The following is a 10,578-nucleotide window of genomic DNA, read 5'->3' on the forward strand; positions in this document are numbered from 1 at the left end:
GTTTGGTAAGAAAAAGGCATACTGTACTTGGAAAAACCGTTGGTTCTTTCTTTATAATGATTGGGAGTATGCTAAAGGTGTCACGCCTGAGCGACGTGTTCATACTCACTTCCAGACAATAAGTTGTAATGTATCCATTGTTTGCATTATTTGCTATTTGTTGTGATTTTCTCTTGCTTCTAACATTTTTTTTTTCATGTAGTGACGTGAGGGACCATCAAGCTGTCTAGACAGGAGCTAACTGACGTAGAGAAGGTGTTGAGGGTGCCCAAAGAGGATAGACATTTGGGCAAGCCTCGACCCTTATTTCGAAAGTACGGTTTTCATCCCCTAGTGTCAAAGTGCCAAAGACGAGCAAGTAAGTTGTGTCTTTCATTTCGCCCCCTCTTTCTTTTACAAAGTTGCATTCCTTACCTTGATTTTTCTTGTTCAGTGGAGAAAGTGGGCAAGAAAGGGGAGACTAGTGCCAAGAAAGGGAAAGCATCCATGTTAGTTCCCGTAGATGACATTTTGTTTCATAAGGGAGCTCGTAAGCACCGGGTGAGGCCAACCCCTAAACCTAAGTCGCAAGAGGAGCTCCTCAAGATTGCTGCCTCAAAGAATGCTGAAGCTGAGGCCATCGGGTGTGCTGCTGTTATAGTTGCAAGGGAGGAGAGATGACTGTTGCCTCCTCTTTCTACCATCAATCCCATATGCCCTCAAACCATGGAGTCTACTGACCAAGAAGGTGGCCCTAGCTATAGCCGTAAGAGAAAGTACAAGGAAGAGGTTGGCAGCATTCATTGGAAGAACTTGAAGGTTGCCATGCAACCAAGTAGTTTTAGTATGTCAATAATTGCCTAGCAGGACGTCGATCCACTGTTGATGAGCTTGGCGAGCCGCTAGATGAGAACGAATCAGATCGTGACCGGATGATGAGGCTATCTTCTTATGTAAGTGTTACCCTGTCATTTCTTTCCTTTCTCCCCTCTTTTTCCTGGTAGTGACGATCATCTTGTCATGTAAGTCATGACTGAGTACGATGACAGATTACGAGAGGTCGAGCGATACAAGGCAGAGTTTAAAGAAAATAAGCAGCTTGTGAATGATGCCAGAAAAATGAGCAAAGCTTTGGCTGATGCCATCCGCCTTAAGGATGAAAACTTTGAGAGTTTGAAGAGGCGGAATGGTGAGAACGTAAGGCTCAAGAAACAATTGGAAGTGACTAAGGAACAGTTGAAGACAACTATCCTTGAGGTTTCCAAGGTTAAAGGGGAGTTGGATAGGGCCTTGGTTGAGGTTTCTGGGCTGAAGAAGAGTATCCCAACTGAGAGGGATGCTACTATGTAGGAGTTCTTAGGTTCCTAGGCCTTTCACGATGCCTTTAGACCTTATTGCATCCGGGCAGCTAATTTTAAGAAAAGGAAATGGATGGCCGTACTTGAGCGTTACGACAATGGAAGCATTATCCGAAAGTACCGTGATGAGATGGATGAGTACCGACAAAAGGGTGAAGCCTTCGTCCTCATAATTGATCCTTGTAGTGATGATGACTCTGATAATGAGGCTAGTATCAGTAAGTAGTCTTAGGAGAGTGAGGATGGTCTTGGAGATGCTGAGGAAGGTGGTGATGGCGATGGGGTTGAAACACAGAGTGATATTGTCAGGGGTTCGACCTCAGATGAGGATGACTCATAGTGCCATTTTTTTCTGCATGTACTCTGGATGTACGAGTTTGTTGTTTGTGTGGCACGTGCCATGTACTCTGGATGCACAAGTTTGTTGTTTGTGTGGCTTGTGGCATGTACTCTGGATGTACTAGTTTGTTGTTTGTGTGGCATGTGCTATGTACTCTAGATGTACTAGTTTGTTGTTTGTGTGGCTTGCAATAAGACTTTGTTGGTGAATATAACTCTTGTTGGGCATAAGTGCCCCCCTAGTTGAGGTGTCAAGCTTGAAGGTTTTTTATTATTTGTGAATGTTAGGAGTTCACATGTACAAGTTGTACCACTCGTTTTCTGGTAGGTGGAATGAATGGTGAGTTGCTTTCATCACTTGGTTAGTGGTACGAAGGTGAGTTCCTTCATCACCTTTCATCACATTTCATCACCTGGTTGGTGGCATGAAGATAAGTTCCTTCTTCACCTGGTTGGTGGCATGAATGGCAAGTTGCCAAATGATATTAGAGTACGGGTTGTACATTTCATCACCTGGTTGGTGGCATGAAGGAGAGTATGGGTTGTACATTTCATCACCTGGTTGTTGGCATGAAGGAGAGTACGGGTTATACATTTCATCACCTGGTTGGTGGCATGAAGATGAGTTCCTTCTTCACCTGTTGGTGGCATGAGTGGCAATTTGCCAAATGATATTAGAGTACAGGTTGTACATTTCATCACTTGGTTGGTGGCATGAAGGAGAGTACAGGTTGTACATTTCTTCACCTGGTTGGTGGCATGAAGATGAGTTCCTTCGTCATATTTCATCACCTGGTTAGTGAGAATAAGGGCAAGGTGTTGAGGTACGTTGTAGCAAATGTCGAACGACACAAAGTATGTTGAACCTTTTCGAAGCACAGTTGGCTTATGTATGAATGTGTTGAAATGTATGATTGAACGAATATACTGTGAAGCTGTTCGTTTATTTGTATAGTCTTGTTGACATATACTTAGACTTTGTTTCATGTTGGAAGCATTCATGTTGAAGCTTTGAACCCGAGTGTTTCGTTGCTAGGAATGTAAGAGGATTAGGACCGAGTTGTCTAAATCACCTCTTTATTGAATTCATGCCAAATAGTCTTCATTACATAGGATGTCAAATGGCTGAAGCTTAACACTTGTACAATGTGAGTTTACTTGTAATAGTACTTCAAGTGATTAGCGTTCCATGGATGGCCAAGGGTCTTGCCATCAAAGCTTTTAAGCTTGTAGGAGCCAGGGCGACTGATGCCAACAACTTCAAATGGTCCATCCCAATTTGGACTAAGTGTTCCTTCACTTGGGACTCTGTCGCAGAGTAATCTTTTCTTCAATACACAATCCCCCACTTTGAAAGAACGAGGTTTAACCCTTAAGTCATAGTAGTTGGAGATACGTTGCTTGTAGGCGACATTCCTCAAGTGAGCCTGGTTTCTATGTTCCTCGACTAGATATAAGTTGAGGGTAAGTTGTTTGTCATTTTTGCTTTGCACGTAGTTCTGGACTCAGAACATTGCTTGCTCAAGCTCAACTGGGACAATTGCCTCTGTACCAAAGGCAAGTGAGAATGGGGTTTTTCTTGTTGATGTCCTATACGAAGTGCGGTATGACCAAAAAACTTGGGGTACAAATTCTGCCTAACAGCCTTTAGCCTTGTCCAAGCTGGTTTTCAAAGTTCGCTTGTTTATTTTGTTTATGACTTTAACTTGTCCATTAGACTGGGGATAAGCTGGGGAGGCAAAACATAAGTTGATTTTGAACTTAGAGCAGAACATCCTGAACTTATTGTTGTCGAATTGTCACCCGTTGTCAGTGATTATCGCATTGGGAATGCCGAATCTATAAAGGATGTTCTTCCATACGAAGTCTTCTATTTTTGCCTCAATAATGGTTGCCAAAGGTTCTACTTCGGCCCACTTTGTGAAGTAGTCAACTGCAACGATTGCATAGCGGACCTTGCCCATCCCTGCAGGCATTGGGCCGATTAAATCAAGTCCTTATTAGGCGAAGGGCCAAGGGCTGATGATAGGAGTGAGCGGCTCGGGAGGGGAGTGAGGAATAGTTGCGTAGCGTTGACACTTAACACATGAGCGGGATATTCCGATGGCATCTTGGTGGAGTGTTGGCCAGTAATATCCTTGGCAAAAAGCCTTATATGCTAGGGATCAAGATCCAGCATGATCTCCGTAGACTCCTTCATGTATTTCCTGAATAACAGTTTCCGCCTCTGCGAGTGTAAGGCATCTTAGGTATGGTAGGTTAAAACCCCACTTGTAGAGTTGGTCATTAATGACCAAGTAACGGGTAGCCTTGTATCGAATCTGTTTAGCTTGGACTTTATCATTTGGAAGGGTGCCATGAGCAAGGAATCTATAAATCGGGGTAATCCAACTATCCCCCTGTTGTAAGTTGCACACTTCCGCAGCCATGGTGCTTGGTGCTGCCAACAATTCGACCTGAATTTTTCTCCCAATCTTGTTTTCCACCACTGAGGCGAGGTGAGCCAAAGCATCTGCATGACTGTTTGCCGCTCGAGGAATTTGGGTGATCAGGTAGTGGAAGTGCTTGAGCAACAATTGTGTTTGTGCCAGATATGCTGCAATGAAGCTATCTTTAGTGTCAAAGTTGTTGGTGACCTAGTTAACCACCAATTGGGAGTCACTGAAGATATCAATTTGTTTAACCCTAAGATGTTTGGCCAAATGTAAGCCTGCTAGGAGGGCTTCATATTCGGCCTCATTGTTCGACGCCTTGAATTTGAAACGAAGAGCATACTTCATTGCCACTTTGTCAGGGGTCGTAAGGACTAGTCCTGCTCCACAACCCTGTTGGTTGGAAGAGCCATCAACAAATAGACTCCATGATGGGGCTATTGTTTCTTTTTTATGAGCTTTCGAGGGTAATGAAACCACTTCTTTAGGCGTAGAAACAATGTCAATAGGATATGTGAAGTCGGCTATGAAGTCTGCCACTGCTTGGCCATTCTCAGCTGGCTTTGGTTGGTAGGAGATGTCAAACTCACCCAATGTTATTGCCCATTTGTTCATTCGCCTGGAAGTGTTAGGACTTTAGAGTATCTGTCGAAGAGGATAATTGGTATGCATGATGATGAAGTGTGCTTGGAAGTAAGGGCAAAGTTTTCGAGCAGACATGACCAATGTTAGAACCAATTTCTCAATGTTGGAGTATTGTGTCTCCGCATCTTGTAAGGCCTTGCTAGCGTAGTAGACAGGCTGTTCGACATTACCATCATTTCGAATGAGAACAGAACTTACTGCTGAAGCCGATACCAACAGATAGATAATGAGAGTGTCACCAACCTCAGGTTTGGAGAGCAGAGGGGCTTTACTCATGTAGTTTTTGAGGTTCTTAAATGCCTCAGCACATTCAGCAGTCTATGTAATGTACTTCTTACTTCCCTTAAGTGCTTTGAAGAAATGAGCACATATGTCTGTGGCCTTAGAGATAGTTAAGGCTGCCACATTGCCAGTAAGGCTTTGGATGTCTTTCGAAGTTAGCCTCAATGCCTCGTTGGCTTATCATGAAGCCTAAGAATTTGCCAGAGCCTACGCCGAAGGCACATTTGTTGGGCTTCAACCTTATTCGATACCTTTTCATAATGGTTAAAGTTTCAGATAGGTTGGTGATGTGTTGGTTAGCATGTTTGCTCTTGACTAGCATATCATCAACGTAAACTTCCATGCTCTTCCCAATCTGTTCGGTGAACATTGAATTGACCAGTCTCTGATAAGTCGCTCCTGCATTCTTTAGGCCAAAGGGCATAACTTTATAGCAATATAGACCCCTGTCAGTAGTGAAGGCTATGTGTTCTTGGTCCAGAGGGTTCATGAGGATTTGGTTGTATCTTGAGTAAGCATCCATGAAGCTCAGAAGTTCACACATTGCCGTAGAGTCTATAAGTCTGTTTATGAGAAGAAGAGGAAAACTATCATTTGTGCATCCTTTGTGTAGGTCGATGTAATCGACACACATTCTCCATAAGACCTTTTGGAGCAGGAGACTTTCCTTGGTTGGATTCTTCTTAACAAGGATAACATTTGCTACCCACGTTGGATAATTGACTTCACGGTCGAAGCCTATACTTTTGAGTTTTTCAACTTCTGCCTTCATTGCCTCGTACCGTTCAACGTCATAAGATCTTCACTTCTGTCTCACGAGCTTGGTCTTGGGGTCAATACTTAAGCGATGACAGATGATATCTAGAAAGATGCTTGGTATGTCCTCGTATGACCAGGCGAAAACCTCAGCGTTCTCTTGCAAAAAATAGATCAATGCCAACCGAATGGGTGGTGAAAGGTGGTGCCAATCTTCATTATGCGATCCGGATAATCTCTTGAGATAGAAACCTTCTCCAACTCTTCAGCAGGTTGTGCTTGCTGGGTGAAAGAGTCGTCTCGAGGATCGTCGGGTTGACTGTTGCCACCGTGAAGATCCAAGTTGGCTTTATCCGGGCTGGTCTTTATGACTTGGTCATGTATAGAAAGGGTTTCCTTGGGCACAAGCTGGTGCTATTGCTTGACCAAAGTGTTGTAACATGACCGTGCACTAAGTTGATCTCTTATGATGTAACCATTGCCATAGGGGATCGAAAATTTCATCAACAACATATGTGTGGATACCATGGCCTTGAGATCATTGATGCTTGTGCGTCCAAAGATGACATTATATGCCGTTGGGCAATCAACCACCAAGAAGTTAGTGGTAATGGTAGCTGTGTAAGCGCCTGTACCAATGGTGAAAGGTAAATGTATGCTCTCTAAAGGTTCCATGATCAGTGGGTCATTGTGAGGGTAGATGATACCTCTTTCTTCCTCAGGGTAGAAACATATTAGATCCCAGTTAGGCTTTTGATACTTGCCTCCCCTGATGTCTTCCACGTGAAACACTTGGTGACCAGGCCTTAAAGCTCATTCGCTATTTTTCATGGCTCTATTGGAAGATTCAGATATAGGTATGCCGCTACTTATGGAATAAATCACATTCACTTGGCGTTGGGTACGGTTATCCCTTAAAAGATGAAGGAGGAATTGATCAATTTTTCCTTCACGTGCCAAAGCTTTAATGTGATCACGAAGGGTGATACACTTATCGTCGTCATGGCCGTTATGCTCGTGGTAGCAGCAAAACATGCCTGTGTTCTTCGTGGGCTTGTAACTCGACTGCCTGGGCATTGGCTTCTGTATCAGGTGTGTTATGCTAGGGTAAATGGCCACGTATGTGGTGTTCAAATGTATATATGTCTCATACCTCGGAGTAGGGCTTATCCTGACACATGCTTGGCCCACTGTGTTGACTACCTGGGGGTGGGCATTATCGTGGCGATACCCTTGGTTATCACAATAATGTCCCTGACTCCTTTTACTAAAATGAGACTGGTGAGGATGGAAATCTTTCCTTTTGCCCTGAGTTTGATATGTCTGTTGACTTGGCGAAGTATTAAGTAAGGCATCGTTGCCGTTTAGAAGGTCAAGGTCTTCTCATTTGGTTGGATCTGGCTTGCACTCCCTACTTGCTGATAAGGGATGGTTGTGGGGGGTTTCCCTTGATATGTCCTTGCCTCGGCGGAGGCATGGTTGTAAGCCTGTGTCATCACCTCAGAGTAAGTCTTCCAAGTGTTGGCATTGATCATGTACTTAAAGAAACAGTCACGTAATCCTGCCGTGAATGCTTTGAGGGTAGTTCTATCGTCTACCTCGGCACAACGAGAATACTCATGGCTGATGCGGCCAGCATACATACGTAATGACTCGTCTGGCTTCTGGCGAATAATGTACAAGTTATCCGCAGAATGCAAGCGATCGGTCTGGAAAATGTGTTGAGAAACAAACAGTTTCCTCAATTCCTCAAATGAGTTTACCGTCTCAGGTGGAAGACGACAATACCAGTTTAGAGCTCCGCCAGAGAGGGTGGAGAGGAAAAGAAGACATCGCTCTTTGTCGGTGTGTATTAGGTATGCCATGGTGGACTCAAAAAGGTTAAGGTGTTCAATCAGGTCCTCCTTTCCAGTATAAAGTTGCAAGCCAAGCTTTTGCTTTGTGTTTGCTTGGAGAGGGTGTTGAGGATCCTCCTTGTAAGAGGGCCAGGCCTAGGTTGGTTCCAATCAGGTATCTCAGCTTGTCCTTCGGCCTTCAACTTGTTTACTTCTTTAAGGAGCTGTAGAACAAGAGGGTCCTTAGTGGAGTCGTGTACCACTGGAGCTTTCCTTCGTAAGTCTCTATCTCCTCTTGTAAGTAGGAAGGTTTGATCAAGAGCATGTGATTTTTCCCTTGACTCATCGTACTGACTTCCAAGGTATGTCTGTTGGAACATCTCTGAGTACCCTATACCTTCGTGTTTCTCTAGGACTTATTGCCCTTTCCCCAAATTGGTAGCCGGCCTGGGACATGGGAGGGGATCGAGTCTTTTAGAGACCCTTGGGTCATTGATCTTTGAGCTTACATGGATGAGATTGTCTCGACGTTGCTTTAAGAAGTCCCGACAGTCGTGAAAAATAGCTTTCGATCCTTCCACTCCTTCTGTAAAGAGGTGTCTTCCTCCACTTCTCCTGCTTCGGGTCAAAGCAGCTGGGTTGAGAGAAGTCTTATGTTGATCAATGTTTTGATGATTAGCTCGCTCCTCATCAGGGATACCCATATCAAAGGAAGGTGACCCTCCGTGTTGGGGGGCACCCAGATAATGGTTGATGTCCACAGAGGTAACGAGCTCACGTGTTTGAGTACGCCTAGTTTTGTGGAGCGTCTCAAAAAGCTTCTCATACTGCTCCTGGAGGACCTCATTCTTCATTGCTATCTTGTTCTTCTGAGCTTCTAGCTCATCGACTTTAGCTTGAAGAGCAACCCTCTTTCTTTCCTTCTTTCGTTGCCTCGCACCAGGTGCAAGAGGGGTGTCATTATGCGTGTTGTGGCTTCCATTGCTCCCCATGTTAGAGAGGGATGCCTGGTCAAAAAAGAGTCTACGAATGATGGAAACCACCTTGACAAAGCTGAAGAGAGTGAGAATAAGTGTCGTTCCCAGATGACGCCAAATGTTGATGCACAAAATCAGTGAGGACTTTGGTACACAGAAAGTGTTAAGTTTGTGACCTTCGCTAGATTGCTTCGGTCACTAGTGTGGATAAGTATGTAAATGGATAGGGATAGGGAAGCAAACACAAGATGTACGTGTTTCACCCAGATTGGCTACGTCCACGGAGTAGAGAAGTTCTCATTAATTGTGAAGGGTTTACACAAGTACATAGGTTCAAGCTCTCCTTTAGTGAGTACTAGTGAATGATTTAGTACAAATGACAATTGAAAATATTGTGGGAGAATGATCTCCTTTTATAGAAGAGTTTCTAGTTTTGTTCTGACATTGACACGTGTCGTGTTGTGATTGGCTTCTGATGTTGACATGTGTCGCGCTGTGATTGACTTCTGATGTCAACACGTGTCGCACTATGATTGGCCTCCTAGTTGGAGGGAAACTCTTCTGGGTCCTTGACGGTATAACATTGACCGGTGCTCAGTAGTGTCGGGATTGGTCAAGTATGGTATAAACAACACCAAAAAGAACATTCAGTTTGTAATTAACCTTTGTAAATTCGACTGAACTCACATCATGAAGCTTTGTGTAAGCCCAATCCACAAAATGCAATTTATAATGAGGGTCTAAGATGATTGCAATTGCCAAAATCAAACTGTACTTTGACCAATACTTTACAAACTTCCTGTACATGTAAGTCCCCATCTTATTCATGAAACTTTCACAGTCATTCATGGTTGCCTTAATTTGAAGTTGGATTACAAACACCTTAGGGAAGAACAAATTTGATGTGGGATACTTTGTCCCAGAGAATAAGCACGTAACCTCATAAAAGTACCCCAAAAACTTGGAAATCTTCATTATTTTATCCCACTCTTCAGAAGAATGACAACTACTAAAATTGGAATCACTCAACCCTAAATGAATCAAAGCATATCGATAAAAAATTGCACTATCTAGCATAATATAGGTTCAGTTCCATCTGGTAGGGACATCTTGTCTCAAACTTCTCCTACTATCCAATATCACTACTTGTCTAACACATTCATAAAACTTTAGTTTCATAGCCTCAGAGCCTTTTATATACTTGATGCATTCACGAATCTTTATCACCGAATAATCAATTTCTTTAAGTCCATCTTGGACCATCAAATTCAAAACATGAGCACAACAACGCATATGAAAGAAGTCACCATTCATCATGAGAAGACAAGGATAACATCCAACCTAATGCACAATGGACGGCTGAGATTAAATCTTAGCCGATCCAATGGTCACCAATTTTTTAAATTAAATTATATATACATATATATATATATAATTATTATAGTTTTTAGGGGTATAAAATTGACACACCCTGACCGAGATCAAGGCATGCTGGCCGTCACGTGTGGGTGACGTAGCCATGTGCACAGTACAGAAGCGATAAAGATAAGAGTTATGAATAAATAAAAACCGAAAGCTACTAAAGTGCACTAATAAACAGTAAATGCTAGGAGTGAGATACAAGTGTAAATACTCCTATTCAGAGCATGGAAAGTCTAGGTGCAGTCCAGTAGGACAAGTACTAATTATACAATACCATAAGATGTCTTACAATTATATAGATATGTCAGAATCGCCGAAATCCTCGTACCCAGCCACAACAAGCTTACCTAAAACCTGGAAGGGCGCAAAACAGAAAAAGTGAGTGGGCAAAAATAAATGTTTTACAAAATCATTTCATTTTTCAACATTTCTAACCCCTCACCGTAAAATGTGTATAACTTTTCCCAGAAATAGAATATAAGCATATGCATAAATATATATATATATATATATATATATATATATATATATATATATCAATTCAAATCATGCT

The 10,578-nt window shown here is 42.9% G+C and overlaps 1 pseudogene; it reads left to right on the plus strand.

Moving 5' to 3' along the window:
• The first annotated feature begins 486 nt into the window (after window positions 1-486).
• Window positions 487-1,677, plus strand: LOC126609282 (uncharacterized; annotated as a pseudogene).
• The last annotated feature ends 8,901 nt before the right edge of the window (window positions 1,678-10,578 follow it).

The sequence above is a fragment of the Malus sylvestris genome, chromosome 16 (genome assembly GCF_916048215.2).
Source record: "Malus sylvestris chromosome 16, drMalSylv7.2, whole genome shotgun sequence".
NCBI classification, from domain to species: Eukaryota; Viridiplantae; Streptophyta; class Magnoliopsida; order Rosales; family Rosaceae; genus Malus; species Malus sylvestris.